Source organism: Eubalaena glacialis, chromosome 12 (assembly GCF_028564815.1).
Source record: "Eubalaena glacialis isolate mEubGla1 chromosome 12, mEubGla1.1.hap2.+ XY, whole genome shotgun sequence".
NCBI lineage: Eukaryota > Metazoa > Chordata > Mammalia > Artiodactyla > Balaenidae > Eubalaena > Eubalaena glacialis.
In genome coordinates, this window is record NC_083727.1 from 15,666,713 (window position 1) to 15,684,090 (window position 17,378).

Sequence of the window (17,378 nt, forward strand, 5' to 3'; positions counted from 1 at the left end):
CCATCATTACAACTTATATCTACCTATAATTCTTAATGGTAATTCTTTGTCAGTAACTATTTTCTGTAAATTGACTTGTACTGTACTTCCCTGTTATTTTTATCATTAATTTAAAAAACAGTTCCTTAAGACTAAACTGTATTTGCAGATTTTATTAAAAAAACTATATATATAAACATATAAATGTAGACAGAGCAGAATAATAATGCATCCTTTCATCTACCTTCCACAATGATCAACTGATGGCCAATCTTGTTTCATAACTTTCCCCACTCAATCTCATTCCACTCACAGATTACTTTTTAGCCAATTTTATTTAAGTACAATTTGTATACAATAAAATCCACCATTTTAGCTGTGCATTTCTGTGAATTTTGACAAGGCATACAATTTTGTAATCTCCTTTACTATCAAGTTATCAAGATATAGAATTTTCCCATCACACCAAAGAGTTCCCATGTTCCCTTTCATAGTCAATTCCCTATCCTTAGCCCCATCTCCTGGTAATGCTGTTCTCTATCCCTGTAGTTTTGCCTTTGTGAGAATGTAATATAAATATAATCATACAATATGTAGTCTGTATATGAATCTGGCTTCTTTTACTTAGTCTAGTGCCTTTGAGATTCATGTATGTTGCCAAAAATACCTGTATTTCATTGCTTTCTATTGCTGAGCGGTGTTCCATTGAGTAAATGTAGCATAGTTTGCTTATCCATTCACCAGCTGATGAATATTTGTTTTCTTTTGTTTTTTCCACTTTTTTGGCAATTGTTAATAAATATATCTACTCTAAACATCCACAAACAGGTTTTTGTATGGGTTTATATCTTCATTTCACTTGAGTAAATATCTGAGAGATTGATGAGTTGTATGGTAGTTTATACTAAACTTAATAAGAAACTACTAAAGTATTTTCCAAAATGGCTGAATCATTTTGCATTATCACCAGCAGTGTACGATGCCCTGTATCCACACCAGCATTCAAATAACTGGGATCTAATTGTGATTTTAATAAGAATTTCCCTAATAAATGATGATGTTGATCATCTTTCATTTGCTTATTTGCCAACTGTATCTCATTTTTAGTGAAGTATCTGTTCAAATCTTCTATTAATTTTTAATGATGTTTTGTTATTATTGCGTTTTTAGAGTTCTTTATATATCTTTATCATATATGTATATTATATTTTCTCCCAGCCTGTGAATTATCTTGTTTATTTTCTTCTGTGTCTTTCAAATAAAGAGATTTTTTTAATTAAAAAAATAATAATAAAATAAAAATAGAAGACCCATCATGAACAAAATGGTCCCTTCAGTTTAAAAGTGCCACCACATTTTTATCTCTAAACGATCTCTTCTCTGACTCTTCCTCAGGCTTATTTTTTATAATAACATCCTCCCCACCAGACTGTCCCAGCGGAAAACCTGGCCAGGAGGGGAGGGGAGAAGAAGTTACCTGGACTGAAGAGGCAAAGAAGAAAAATGAAAATCTGCCCAAGAAAAAAATTTAGGCCTAGAAAATAATAGTTATGAAGACAATTAGAATATTTCTTATCTTGGAGGTACTCCAAGAAAATAAAACATGAGTGTATATACAGCCATGTTTTAAGATTGCCCAGGGCTTAAAAGGCAGTTTTGTGAGAAATACTGGATAGTAAGATTTCTTGGAGTTTCAAAGTTTACTCTGCAATATTCTTCACATTCAGAACTACGAACAAAGAAATTTGGGCTAATCATGCTACATGAAGGCATTTACCTGGGAACCCTCTGTACTTAAAACCAACACGCAGGCTATTGATTTCATCTGAATATATGTGAACCTTCTTAATTTTGAATCAAAAGAGTTTGTGAATAGCTAGTTACATATCAGGCATCAGGCTATAGATCATATGCATAAGACCTAGTCCTGCCTTTGAACTGCTTTAGTCCATTACAGCAGGAATTAACAACACTCAAGAAGGATTTTTAAGACCACGAAGCAGTGTCAAGAGGTACTACATAATTAAAATTGCTAAATGAATTGTTCTGAAGCTAACTTATATACAAGGAAGCAGATAGAATCAGGCTGGAGTCATTTATGAAGGAGGAGGAATCTGAACTGAGTTTAAGAGGATAGATAAGGTCTCGATAATAGTATTACTGCGACTACCCTCCAGCTCCATTTGAGAGCCTGCCAGGCTCTCACCACAGTAGGCATTGTACATGCACTCTCTGGACCCACAGCTAGACTGTAGTGAGTTTATCGTCATGATTTTATAGCTGAGGATGGCAAAAAACGTGCCTGAGGCCTCCCAGGAAGGAGATGAGCAGCCCAGGTCCAACTGACCCCAGAACCCACGGTGTTTCCCTCATGACAACTCCAAGGAGCAGAGACAGTTCTGGGTGGCAAAAAATAGACTTTTCTAGAACAGTTGACTTCAAGATGAAAAGCAAAAATAGGTCAGAGCTTATGGAGCAAGCAACAACGTATCCCTGTGAATTTTAGACTAGACACCTGACATGATTAACCCAGCCCTGTGGGTGGACCAGGCTGGTGGACGGCATGAACTGGAGGTTCACGAATTTGGAAAAAACAGTGAGAAAGAGAATCTGGTTCTTCTGCCCCGATGTGGTACCACGGAGGTACGTGGCATGGCTGAGCTGCAGGCGGTATCCCACATTCCAGGGCAGCAAAGAAGATGGTGCACTTGGACTTGGAGTCGTACTTGGGTATTTATAACTCGTCCTGTTTCTTAAAACTACTGGTTGTGAGACTTCGGGCAATGACTTAAATTTCTGAGAATTTCAGTCTCCTAACCTTGAAGCCCAATTCATGATGATAACTGCACGAAGCTAAAAGGATGAAATAAGAAAAAGTATATAGTGTGTAGCGTGTGGCAAACATTCAGATATTCACTTTTCCCTTCTATGAAGTCTGTGGAAATGGAAAAGAAGGGCTGAGACGGATGGGGAGGTAAATTTAGGGAGATCTAGTGACAAATTAGATATCAGGGGTGGAGGCGGGGGGGGGGGGGGAAGGGAGAGAGATGTCAAATGTGCACTTGAAATGATAAGCCTGCACAAAAATATCTTCATTTTCCTCAAATAGGAGTTAAAAGGTAGTTTTAGGAATAAGTGGCCTTAGAGGTGACTGGGAGATCCCCAATTGAAAACACTCAGAAAAGAGTTAGAAATGAGACGGAGGGCTTAGAAACAAAAGGGAGACCAGAAAAAAAAGGATTTGGTGATCGTTTGCCTAAGAGCCTGGTTGCTATAATACTCCATTTATGAGGACTTGTGAAATTGCTAAACTCCGTTTTTCTTTGAATGACTATGCTTTAGAAATCAAAGGAATATATATGAAGTTACAACATTTTAAGAAATCCAATCCCACATTTTTTAAGACAAAGAATATTAAAAGAAAATACTCTACTTAATACAGGACTTAAGATCAATTGCAACTCCGTGTCTTTCAATTTAAAACACAATGATTGCTTTAATACCTGACTTAACTCTAGAAAGTCTTTATCACAAATGTAATCTGCCTCCAGAACAGGCTTTCCTTATGGCATAGTAAAGTCATGATGGTGTAAGGCAATAAAACACAGATTTTAAAATTATGCATACCTTGGAAAATGCAGCTGAAACAGCAATAGTTGGGATCTGAAATGAGACAGGAAGCAAGGGGCCAAGACAGAGGCGGAGGGGATGTCAGCTTTATTCAGTCAACATGAATACAGGCCTTGCTTACCTAAAGCCACGGTGGATAATTCTGTTGTACGGACTTCCTAAGCTTGGTGAATCTGGTCCAGTGCTTCTACAAGTTTCTCAAATATTACAACTAACTGTCTGTTCCAGACACTAGATTCATTATCTACAGCTGCCAAAAGCAGATCTGGCACCACTGGACTCATCTGGTTCTTCTGACATTTAAGTGACGGCCTTTCCGTGCCTATTAGATGGTCCCTTTGCAAGCCCCCGGGCAGGTCTATCCAAGGTTCATCATCAGCGGCAGATGTTAAAAACATGAGACCTTCAAAAATCCTCTGTGAGCCCATACTTCATGGGAACTGGATATTCTATCTGGTTTCCAAAACACAACAATTATCTTGCACCTAGCTACATAACAAGTGAATAACTTATTAACCTCTGTGTATCTAAAGTACAGCTTTGAAACTTACAAAGGAAAAACTGATAGAAAAAATTAACAATCCACTCAACACAATTAAGTTCCAAAACAGCTCCCTCAGAAAATGACAGGTCAAACAGAGAAAAAGTTAAGTAAGGATATTGATGATTTGAATAACAGTTAAATGATTTTGATTTAATTGATAACTTTGTACCCAACAGAAAACAAGCATTATTTTCAGAGACATGGGACATTCACAAGTGAATAATTTATATGGGAAGTACATCTCTTTGGATCACATTTCTAGGTCTTTTGGTACTCTAAGTTTCTGTTACCACTTTTTTTTTTTAATCACATACTGCTTCACAGAAAGGTTACTTGTTAGATGTGTTTTACCTTCTCTGACCTACTTTACAACCTTTCCAAGGACAGAAGCCTTGTCTTCTTGCCTTTGCATCCCTCACAATACTTAGTGCTTTACACAAAGTAGACATTCATTTATAAAATGATCATCCTGAAACAGATCACTTTTAATGATGTATCAATAACAACCTATGCTAAATAATTTTATGCTACCTCTCTTCCAATAAGGAGTCCCTTGGAATCTGTCAAATGTTATTAAGTTGGAGGTAGTTTAATAGCAAAAGGTTTAAGGAAACTTTCTTCCACAGTAGAATTTCAGAACACTGAATGTCACCCTTTGCTGATCCCTGATCCCTTTGCCAGTGGCTTAGCCGAATGCTTCAAGATGCTTCACAAGCTGTATGCATGGAACATACAGGTCAGTCTGAGGGGAGAGCAAAACGGGAGGGACTCCCTCACCATCAAACTCAGAGCTGGTTCCATTACTGGTTATCCAGATGGAGCTCTTGGAGTCACTGTATAGAGTTTTATCCTCCAAATGTCCTCTTTGACTCCTCCTACCGAGACACGTCACAATTATGGCTTCAATTCGTCTATATTTCTTCCCATAACCCATTTCTGTGTTTGTGCTGGTCACTTCCTCTTTCCATACTAAATCGGCATTTACCAAGCCATCTTCCACAGAACAACACAGTAATAGGTCAAAAAACTAGCAGGTGGGGAAGAGGGCTTTGGGGAGGGAGGAGGAATTCCATTTCAATAAGTCTGGGAACCTTGCCTGTTAACACCTCCTTGTTGAAGACGTACCGTTCAGGGCAGCATAGTAAAGGCTCTGCAGAAAAAGTAATCATTAACCTTGCTTAAATCCCAAACTTGTTTGACCATGAAGCACCCCTCCCCGTCCTTGTTTTTGACAGAAACCTATTACCATAATTCCACAAAATTGAGAACATACTGTCCTGAGAATCCTCTTATGCTCAATGCCAGGAACGGGAACTAGTTCCTTATTCCAAAGGTCATCCCTTCATGAGAAAACAAGTACCTTTTTTTTTTTTTAAACTTATGTCCTTTTTCTCTCAAAAATGGTTGGGGACTTCCCCTCATACCTTTCTCAGATATAATGAAGGATCTACAATGAAGAAGTCTTCCTCCTTCACCCCTCCTCCCCACCAAAGGGTGTCTAGTCTCTATACCAGCTTAAGGTATGCAAACTTCCAGAAGATATTAACAAATTTTTTTTCAATTTTAATTGTGGTAAAATACATATAAAATTTATCATCTTAACCATTTCTAAGCGTACAGTTCCGTAGTGTTAAGTACATTCACACTGTTATGCAACCCATCTCCGGAACTCTTTAAAAGGAGATATTTTTTAATAGAGGAGAGGTGCCCATGCTCAGAAAGCCAAATCTGTACATCTTTCTGAACGCGTAATTTTGTGCTATATTTTTGTAACCACTATATTTAGTTATTATAACACTTTTAATTTTCGATTATCCTTTAAAAATAATTTTCATGACACCTCCATGTTAAGAGATAATCAAGGGATTCTGCAATGGAAGAAAACTGATGGAAAGCATCTCAATGACTTTTTAAAGACCCCACTGCATTAAGTCCCTGTCCTCTAGCTCAGTGCCAAGAATTGCGCCAGATGGGTATATTATTAGCAATGTCTAGAGCAGTATAATTAGTTATTTATTCACAATGTCAATCATTTATGCTGTAGCCACCGATAATTCTTCTATTAGCTGCCTTCCAATAAATCTATCAGCCTTAATTAAAACACTTCCTGGAACACATTGGCAAGGTCGCTTACAGGATATGAAAAGGGCTGTGCAGTGTTGATTCCTCACTGAGCATCCTTCACTGCATTGTTTGTAAGTCTTAAGGGTAATAAGCCACAGTATTGCAACCCCACAAAGCCTTCAGCTTCAAGACTTTCGAGGTACCACAGAGCATGTGGGCCTCCTGCAATTGCTCATGAAAGGGCTGTGAGAGTCTTCAGCTAGGGATGGAAGACGCTAGAGTGATGTTTATTCCCTCCAGAGAAGAGCATGACCACATGGTAGGGTTCAGAAAATGCTAGCAAGAACTGTAAAGGGTGCCCCGAGCACTCCAGTGCCTGGTGTGTACCTTGGAACATTTAATTGGCATCTCTCAGATACTCGGGAAGCTCTAGGCTGTGTGCTCCTAAACTCCACCCCTGATACACTTTCTTCAAAGAACCGGGGCAGGCGAAACCCTGGACAAAAAGGCACCAAGAATAAAATGTATGGGCAAGTTTATTCAGGAAAAAAATATGTTTATATGAGTATGGGTACACACATATTTTTTGGTGGTATTTCAAAGATGTAGTCTTTTAAAAAACTATTTTATTAATGTATAGTTGATTTACAATGTTGTGTTAATTTCTGCTGTACAGCAAAGTGATTCAGTTATTTATAGATATATATACACATGCTTTTTCATATTCTTTTCCATTATGGTTTACCTCAGGATATTGAATATAGTTCCCTGTGCTCTACAGCAGGACCTTGTTGTTTACCCATTCTATATGTAATAGTTTTCATCAAAGATGTAGTCTTGAAGCTGAATAACACACACACACACACACACGCACACACACACATCATACCAAGAGAAAATAATGTATTCTAATTCCTTTGGGGTCAAAAACTGAAAAATAGGCCTATACTCCTCTGATTTTTCAAAAATTTCTATAAATCAAGACCACCTAACCAAATACTACTAATTCAGGTCAGTTGATTCCTTCTGTTTACACCTCCATACTATGTCTTCAATAGCTGGAGAGAGCGGCGCTTCTCTCTAGAATTCTCTTGTTTTCCTAGCTTAATTTGATCAACTGGTACCCAATGGCATCTATTGCCCTGCTACCCTGGAGAGAACAGTTTGTATCTATAGTTTGTGGGTAACAAACTGGTAAATTATTATTTTATACTGATGTACCATATACATTTTTGTGTACATGCCCAGATATTTGCTAGTCTGAGAACTAGAAGTTTTGCAGTTCACTTATATACCCCAAACAATTTCAGAACACTTCAGAAGTATAACATGATTTTTTTGGCGGGTGGGTGGGGGGTAATCAATTTAATTATATGTATTTACATTTAAAATAAACAATTGTTTTAGAAATACAGGGGTACTTTTTCCTTTTGGAGGGCTAGGAAGAGGGAGTGTGGGGTGGCCTGGACCAGCCTGAGACCAGCATGGGGTGAGGGGAGTCTAGGGGGGCACCAAGGTGGAGAAGGCCATCAGAATACCTTTTCTGTTGTTGTTTTAAGAAGTTCTAGAAGGGAATTCCCTGGCAGTCCAGTGGTTAGGACTCCGAGCTTCCACTGCAGGGGGCATGGGTTTGATCCTGGTCGGGGCACTAAGATCCAGTAAGCCACACGGCACGGCCGAAAATAAAAAAGTTCTAGAAAAGTAAAAAAAGCTCCTTCTAACCCAACTATTTTTGTGAAAGGGTAAACTGAGTCTTGAGATGGAGGCTGACCACTTCAGGGTCACCCACCCCTCCAGGCACTGGAGATGTGGCCCTTCCAGTATCCGATCTCCACCGTTGTTACCTCAAACCAGAGGCCTGGAGCCCTAGTTCTCGGGAGGGGGAAACATGACTTTTCTAAAGAAGGAAATGAGCTCATTCATTCTTTCAGCAAACATTTGAGCTTCCCTTATGTCTGGCTTTTTCTAGGGTATATAGCAACAAGCAAAACATGCAAAGACCTGGCTCTGAGGGAGTTTATGTTTGAGTGGGTACCAATTCTGAAAAAGAAGTTCATCAGATATTCAACACACTTACTTTAAATGAACAAGTGACTTTTAGAAGATATTCTTATCTGGTCACTGCAGTTGAAGACTGACAAAGCTATTTTCTCCAACACTAGATCGTGGCTTCAGAAACAAACAAAACCGGATCGGTCATGGTAATTGAAAATGTCATGTATTCAGTACCACAGATCAGCAACCACGGAAGATCCAAGAGCTAAAGTCTACATGCCCACAGCAGCGAGGAGCGGGGGTCGCCACTGTTCTCATGGGACACACACTCTTCAGGCAAAAATGCTTGTCCAAAATGGGACCAAAGAATCCTGAGCTAGTCCCGCTTCCCCTTCCCTTATTTTGCATATCATATTACAAAGCAAACAGAATATCAGTGGGTCTCTCAGGGGAGAAAATATTTATTTTATTCTAAGAAAACATCATGAATGACCACAGCTATCTAACCTAATAAGATGTCATTTCTTTCTTTGGAGATGAACCATGTATCTCTCTGATGAGCAGAAAAGTCTATGAACTCATTTCCAGAGAAGGGAATCATTTCTGAAAAAGAAATGATTATTCCACTTCAAAAAAAGAAAAAAAAAAGCGTTCAAATGACTGAATCAGTCACATATATAGAGTGTGCCTGACTGCGATCCAGGTAGGGGCACGTGATGATTTTCTTGGGCTCTGAGGCACTTTGGCTCCTTCCTCCATAAAAAAGAATATTAAAAATTATATTTTATGACTGCATTGGTATAAAGAAACATATAATCCAGGCTGGGTTCGTTATTATATATTCACTATTATTGTATTTATTTTGGGGGAAAGAATGAAAATGAAAACATTTTCGTGGGCCACCAAAAGTATCATGGCCCCAGGCACTGTGTGTAATGGGTAAGTCAGCTCTGGACCTCAGACTCTTGATTTTTAAGCTACTCAGCATTCTAGTCATACATTAGACAAAAGAACTTCTAGGACTTTCTTGCCAGTAATGAAGATCTGCAGTAAGAAAACCACTATTTTACCAGTTAACAAAATACCGATGAACTCTGAACTCCAACACAAGCAAAGACATCTTTACTCCATTAAAATACCATTTGTCTTTGTAATAACTTTGAGTACCTCAACAAGAATAATGCAGTGTATCAAATATTCATAATTCCAATAAAGCATGATTATTTTGCTAGTTAAAGGCAGACTCTAACCCCTTGTTGCACTTATGCTTTAATGTTATTTTTATTTTACTGTTTGGTTAAAAAAAAAAGACCTGGTGTAGAATTGAAAGTATAAATGAGTAAAAGGATAATGCTGTGCTTACCAGGACTGAGTTTCTTCACACATTCCTTTCATTCTAGTAAGCATTTGATATGGAATTGAGTAATAATGTCAGTTTAACATTTCAAGTCTTGCCAAATAGCTTGTGATGTGGTCAGAGTATGATAAATTAAAGGACTTAGGAAAGGAGAAACAGAATAAAATAATTGCCTAGACCTTAAAAAAAGGGTATATCTCCCTCCTTCCTTTCCCTCTTATTGTGCATTGTGGTTTTTCAAGTACTACCACCACAAAATTGCATTGAGATTTTAAATCTTAAAGAAAAAAAGAGGAACTTAAAAAGAACAGGAAGAACTTTTCTCGCCAATGAAAAGCATTTAAAATATTACCCAAGGGACTGACTCATTAACAGTAGAGGGCCAACAGGAAGAAATGATTCCAATTTGGGTCACACTATGGTTTACTCTTCCTGACTCCATTTTTATTCCTCATGTATGTACTTTGAAATATGAATTTTCTTTTGTATTTCACCCTTTGGTTATAATATTTGTTATTCTGTCTTACAAAATAGTTAAAAAACAATATAAATTTGGCTCATAGAGGGTACTTACACAAAAATACCTAACAAACCTAAATTACGAATTTATTAATCTTTTAGCATGTTTCATACTCAAGTGGTAAAAAAATGAAAACAGCTCACTTTTCTGGTTGAAGCCTTTCCAGTGTCTTCACCCACCAACTGCTAACATCCGTCTCCACCTGTAGCAGAAACACAAAATATAAATTGCCTTTTACTTTTCCAGAATGATTTCAGTGGAACATGGATGAGACATCTGGGCCAATTTTAAGGGGCAAAAGGAAGACTGGATGTAAAAAGACCATAATTTTCCTAGGAAAGAGTCATTATAGACCTATGCTACTGGTCTATAATGGACCTATAGCAATAATCATAACAAGTTAATTTAAAAAACAACTTACAGGGTGTGGTGTTAGAAAGTTACTGTCCAATCTTGATTTTCCCTTTCCCTTGAAATACTCAGAAAATCTAAAGAAGACTTGAACTTTCAATAGCGCTAAAAATTAAGTTCAATGACTTGCCAGGAGCCAAGAAGAATTTCCTCTACCAGGAAGAGAGATGAAACTCCAAGGAGCAAAAGGAGAATGGATGATTTCACTCAGTCTCAACCCTCCTATCCTTATCTCTGAAACGCAATTCTTCCACAGGATGTGAACCGCCTTCTAAGGCCATGGCCACTCTAGCCCTGAGCTCCTCTCTATGGCTGTAGCCAATAATTCCTCTCAGTTTCCATCTTTGCAAAGTACTTGGGGTGGGAAGGTAGAAGTTAATGGGGGTGATGCTTAGATGTGGTAAAATTTGGGGTTGCTTTTTTTCTGGTCACTATTTTTGAAAAGAAAGAACCACAGACATTATATAGGAAAAACAAATGTGCCTAGAAATGTATCAGATAGGTATCTTCATGAACAAAAGTTACTTGAAAATATTTGCAGTTGACTGAGGGATGAATCCAAATAAAAAGAGTGAAAAAGTAGTCATGTAGTAGCACGGCTGGTAAGCGTTAAAAGCAGTAAATAGGGAATAAAGTATGTTAATTATTCTAAAAACAGTCCAAATAGAGTGCAAACTTCCAAATTTTTGGAAAAAAATGTCTAATGAAAACATTACTATAATAGTTAAGCTCATCTAAGTCTGAAATCCTGGATCATGTTATGAAAAACGGGGAAATGAGTAGGGATAGATGGTAAAAGCAAGTTAATTTCATTTTGGGTGGGGAGTAAGAAATGCAGTTTTACTTGTGACACTAGTAACTGTTTGTTTTTTTTTAAACTGGAGAGAACAAAGCAATAAACTGCATATTTAAACTTAAGTTCAAAAACAGCAATAAAGGTAATATAGGAAAGGCAGAAAAAAATAAAAGCAGGAATTTTTGATTTCGATATTTAAAAAACAGTCACTGGTTCATTATAGAATGAAATGTCTCATAGACAGATTTCAGGCAAATCTAGTCTTAAAATCCAACATGAAACTCGAATTACTAGAAGAACATATCACAGATATGGAAGAGATGTTAAACTTGAGAATGCCATATAAAAAGATCCTTGTGAATAAATTTGAACATCTCAATGGAAACAGTTTTCTAAGGTGGTATTTAATTATTAAAACTGAACCAGAAATATAAAAGCTGAAAGGCTAAGAAATATGGTTCACTTCAAGGATTAGACAATTCCCAAACTGTATAAAAAGCTTTCAGGATATAAAACAAATGAGACTCTTCAGTTTGTTTGGTGAAGCTTATCAGATAACCTAACCTGATAAGACACAGAGAAGGAAAAAAGTAAGAGGCTTATTTGACTTAGATAAACAAGATGGAAGAACATCAAATATAGTGCTCAGAACTCTTGATTTCTAGTAAATTAAAATAATGACACAACAATATAAACTGGGCTTATTCTATAAATATTATATAAATAAATCTCTTACGCTGTATCAATAGGTCAGATTAACATGTATTCATATTTCCAAAGATGACAAAATAGCATGTGATAAACTCAGCACTTATACCTGATAACCTCTCAGTAATCTAGAAATAGAAAGATCACCTACTATGATGTTTAAAAAGATCTAAAACCAACAGACAACATTTTTGCTAAAAAGTCAGGAATAAAATAAAAAGATGTTCACAAAGTATTAGTGAAAGGAAATGAACAGACCAAATACCACCATCAGCAGGTGCAAGGCTGAACACCTAAAACTCAAGAGAAATATCTAAAAATAACCCTGTTGGAAATAGTAAGGGTGGTATCAGATGATTTGAAATATGTAAAAAGCAATGCTTTTTGTCCAGTGGTAGCAAAGGCCAGTCACAAACAAATGAAAAAAAAGACAGTCTGAAAACAGATCATATTCAGAAAAATTATGCTTAAAGAACCTATATAGAAAATGTTTAAGGAAATCTTTAGGACAATGGTTTCCTCATGAGAAATGTTGAGAAGTATAAATGTACTTTTTTAGAAAAGGAAAAAAAAAAGCATCATCGAGCCAGGAAACTCAATATGAGGTAAACTAATGAATTTATATTTTTGGTCTGTAGAAGGTGAAGTACCATTATAGGAATATGAGAACAGTAAGAGGCTTTTATAATCAGAGAGGTTTATTTATAGGTGAATACTTGAGGACCTCAGAGGCTGTTCTATAAATTCACGATAGAATTTTTAGAAAAAAACACATTAAGAATATTTGATTATCCGGCCTTAAGTGCAAAATGCACTAATAGATTATACTCACAGCATTAAATACAAATAGAATTTGATATAAAAATACCCCCAAACACTTCACTACACTTTTGAAGGTTGGGGAAATGTTATAAATAGCCATCAATGTTATATTTCTGGAAAGAAAATGCTAATTACACTTCACTGAACAGGTCACATTTTATTGCTTTTGGCCAAAGAACAATGTGAAACTTATAGTCAGGAGTACATGCAAGGTGGTGTTTAAAATAAGTTCTATAGGCAAACCACAACTAATGTGAGTTTGAGAATAAAAATAAATAAAATGTCAGGGTTGGTTTTATAAAAAGGAGACACAAGTCCAATATGTCACCATGTCTTTTTAGCTACAGTGTCTAAAATAAGCTTACCTCTCATTTTAGACAACAGAGTGAGGAGAGAAACTAAAAGCCAAGTGTTTCTGACAATAACCATGGGATCAATGTCACAAAAAGGATCACATTTACTCTTTATATCAGGACAAAATTAAAGGCCTGTTAGCTTTGGAGGACGATGATACTGAGTGACCAGGTAAAAACAGGTTTAATGGGCTGAGTTTGGCAGGGTTTAAACAAGGAACAATTTAAAGTCATGTTCGATAAAAACACTTCTACTTATGATAATGACTGTGCAAATACCCAAGGCATAGACACTTTCCCTAAAAATGTCAACTATTTGAAATACAGGAGCCCTAAAGTCTTGCCAATAAGCATGAAATCTGTTACCTTTATTTCTTGAGTAAAACACATAAAACTTCATAGAAGAAACAAAGTGAGGGTGAAAACTCACATAAAGGGCTACCAGAAATCGCAGAATTTTAGGCCAGTGTAGACTATAATGTACTCAGTAGCAATAAGACCAAAAAAGGACAACTTTCCCAATGTTCATGCCCTAAGTATCCAGAAAGTATTCCTTAAATAAGTAACACAGATGGTCAAGTAGACAAAAACAAAGCTAGTATTTTTGAGGGGATACACAGTTTGATCATGTAAATCCAAGAGGAATCTCTGTATTCAGACCGGAGTCCAGCGCCTGCCCCACACCTGCCATCCTGGGGGGCCGCTCCACATCTATCCATTCTGATTTGAGAATGCCAGGTAACTCGGGACTCTAGGTCCACTTTGACATAAAAACCACTTTCTCTCTTCCACTTGCCCTTCTTTGAGCTGCCTCATTTCCTTCATAGACCATACGCAAGCAACAGTAGCTAGTGAAATACAAACCTTCTTAATCTGGCTGCTGAAAGGGGGCGGAATAATATCCTCTATAATTTTGGAAGCCCAACATCCATCTACCCTCCTTCTGACAACCATACCAGCGTTTCCCTCTCCTTTGTCATACTATCAGCCCAGGTGCTCTGAATGAAATCAATTAGGCTAAACAATTCATCATATTTCATCTCCCTGATTACTGTGATTGGTGCATGGATAGGCGCGTGACCCAAGCCACACCAATCAGGATCAATGAGACCTAATTGGGGTATTTTATTAAAATTACTAAGGAAGCAGAACTTTTCCTGCTTCTATGAGACACGAACAAGACAGGATTTAGAGGCCAGAGTTGCTGTAGCCATTCTGCAAGCATGTGGGGCATGAAAATGAGCCTACATGGAGGAATCTCACTCTGATCAATTCTGTGTGTTTTTGAACTATAAAACAGATCTATACATGCTCCAAGGTGACTTACTTTCTTCTACTCAATATAACGTTTGTGAGGGACTTCCCTGGTGACGCAGTGGTTAAGACTCTGCGCTCCCAATGCAGGGCACCCGGGTTCCACCCCTGGTCAGGGAACTAGATCCCACATGCATGCCGCAACTAAGAGTTTGCATGCCACAACTTAGGAGCCCGCCTGCTGCAACTAAGACCTGTTGCAACCACATAAATAAATACATAAATAAATAAATAAATAAATATTACGTTAGTGAGATTCCTCCATGTCATTTTGCAGTGTAATTATTTGTGCAGATGGAGAGTATTTCTTTGAATTTCACTGGATACTTCGTGGTATATTTATACGCTCTACTGTTAGACCTTTAGATTGTTTCCATTTTTCTTTCCTATACAAGCAATGTTGTACATGACTCCTGTATTCATACTTCTACATTGTATTTACCTGAACTGGAACTGCTGGGTTGTTCATCATACACATGTTGAACTTTACTGGGTAATGCCAATTTTTTTTCAAGAGTAATTGTACCAATTTACACTCCACCCAGAGTACACGCATACCTCATTTTATTGTGCTTTACTTTATTGCACCTTGAACATATTGCATTTTTATTTATTTTTACAAATTGAAAGTTTGTGGTAACCCTGTGTTGTCAGATGATGGTTAGCATTTTTTAGCAATAAAATATTTTTAAATTAAGGTATATAGTTTAGGCATAATGCTGTTAAGCACTCAGTAGACTACAGTATATAGTATAAACATAACTTTTATATGCACTGGGAAACCAAACAACTTGTGTGACTCGATCTATTGTGACATTAACGTTATTGCAATTGTCTGAAACTGAACCTGCAATATCTCTGATGTATGCGTATATATGAGAGTTCTTTTCACTCCATATTATGGCCAACACCTAATACCATAAACTTTTAATTATAGCTATTATGGTGGGTAAGAAATGGTATTACTGTGGTTTAAATTTGCATTTACCTAATTACTAATGAGGTTGAGCATAACTTATTTGTGTGTTGGCTATTCACGTTTCCTTCCCTGTGACAAACTTGCTCATACACTTTGCCCATTTTTCTATTGAATTTTTTTTTTTCTTATGAATTTGTTGGAGTTATTTATATATTCCCCAAAATGTAAATCCATCTGTCTGTTATGGGTTATGGTTTATCTTCAGTCTCTTGACAAAGACAAGTTCTTAAATATGATGCAGTTATATATGTCTCTTTACGGTGTAATGATTTTTCTGTCTTGTTTAATAAATTCTTTCCCTACCCCAAGGACATGAAGATATTCTTCTACGTTTCTTTTAAAAGTTTTATAATTGTGTATTTTGTGTTTAAGTCCTTGATCCATTTGAAATTAATTACTATGTATGCTGCAAGGCAGGTGCCATTTTCATTTTTTCCATAAAGATAAGCTATTACCCCAGTATCATTTATTTATTCTTTCCACTGATTTGCATTTCAGCTGTGTCACAGAACAGGTTTCTATATAAATGTGGGCCTGTTTCAGAAATACTGTTTTACTGGTCTAATCACTTATCCCTATTGCCAAAATTACAGTGTCTAAATCATTTTGGCTTTATAACAATATAAATATCTCTAAATCCTTCTACCTGTTTCTTCTTAAGGATTCTTTTGGCTATTTCTGGATCTTTGTTCTGTGTAAGTTTGAGAATCAACCTAAGTTCCACAAAAAACATGTTGAATTTTGACTGGGATTGTACTGGATCTATATTTGGGAGAACTGACATCTTTACAATAATGAGATCATCTATGAATATCTTATCCCCCTCCAATTATTTAGATCTTTTAGAAGTATTTTTCAATAAAGTTAAAGCTATTCCAGTGTCTACATAAAGATCTTTCATCAAATATGTTTCTAGGAACTTAATTTTTGTTATTATTGGAGAATATACCTTTTAAAAATATATCCTGCTTTTTCTAGAAAGGCTATTAACTTGAAAAAAATGTATTTGGAAATAAACAGAAAAGTTACAAAAGTAAGAACTGTAGTTCCTAGCTTTTTCCTGTCAAAAGCTTATTAGTCGTTTCAGAGAACCAAGTTTTGATTCTGGGATGCCATATGTATTTATAATTGTTCAGACATAAGCAAAAAAACCCATCAGCTACAGAATTCACAATAGAAACTGGTTGACCAAAGTGGGAGTGGAGGGGGGAAATTTAAATGATCAAATATTTTAGAATAAGAGTGTTAAACAATCACAAAAATTTTTCATTCAAGCAGGCAATTATTCATATGCCTCAGACTCAATTTTTATTTTTTCATTCAACAAGTATTTAGGATCTATTATGCACAGACATACATTTCTATTCCCATAGAGACCTCCAAAGACGGACACTTTACAGCTTTCCTTGCAAACTCAATTCAATTTCTATTTCTAATTTGATATCTCTAATTGGCCTTTGTTTGATCTCTCTAATTGGCATGTTTCTAAAGAGATCCAGTGGGTCTCAACCACTTAAAAAAAACCCAAACCCTAGAATTTGGAAGCGGAGACTATTGAGAAGAGGTACACATCTTTCAATAACTAATAGTTATTGGTTTCCTAACCAGTATTGTACTCGTTTTACCCAAAATGTACTCATTTTACCCACAATTTGATTAAATTATATAGTAAATGTCTGATGTGTGTCAGGCACTATGCCAGGCATGGAGGTTATAAAGTGGGTAAAGCAAGGTCTCTGAGGAATATATCTCATATTACAAAATGGGTGTGTTCTTGGGAAAAATACATACATAAAGCAATCCTTAATAAGTTGAATTGTTTTCTGTGGCATTTGAATAGATACATTAGAAAAAAACTGTTCAAGTGAAGGTTCTACCCACTCAATTCTGATGTAATACATCAGAT

The 17,378-nt window shown here is 36.5% G+C and overlaps 1 protein-coding gene across 3 annotated transcripts in view; it reads right to left on the reverse strand.

Moving 5' to 3' along the window:
• The window catches only part of PLEKHG1 (pleckstrin homology and RhoGEF domain containing G1), a 222,393-nt gene that overhangs the window by 155,610 nt on the left and 49,405 nt on the right, over positions 1 to 17,378 (reverse strand). For 2 of the 3 annotated variants that reach the window (XM_061207734.1, XM_061207733.1), the window contains one exon: positions 10,233 to 10,291. The gene's annotated coding sequence lies outside the window, so the exon portion shown is untranslated. Of the gene's footprint in view, positions 1 to 3,730; positions 4,056 to 10,232; positions 10,292 to 17,378 lie in introns of those variants that run through there. The other variant, XM_061207736.1, reaches the window with a different exon arrangement.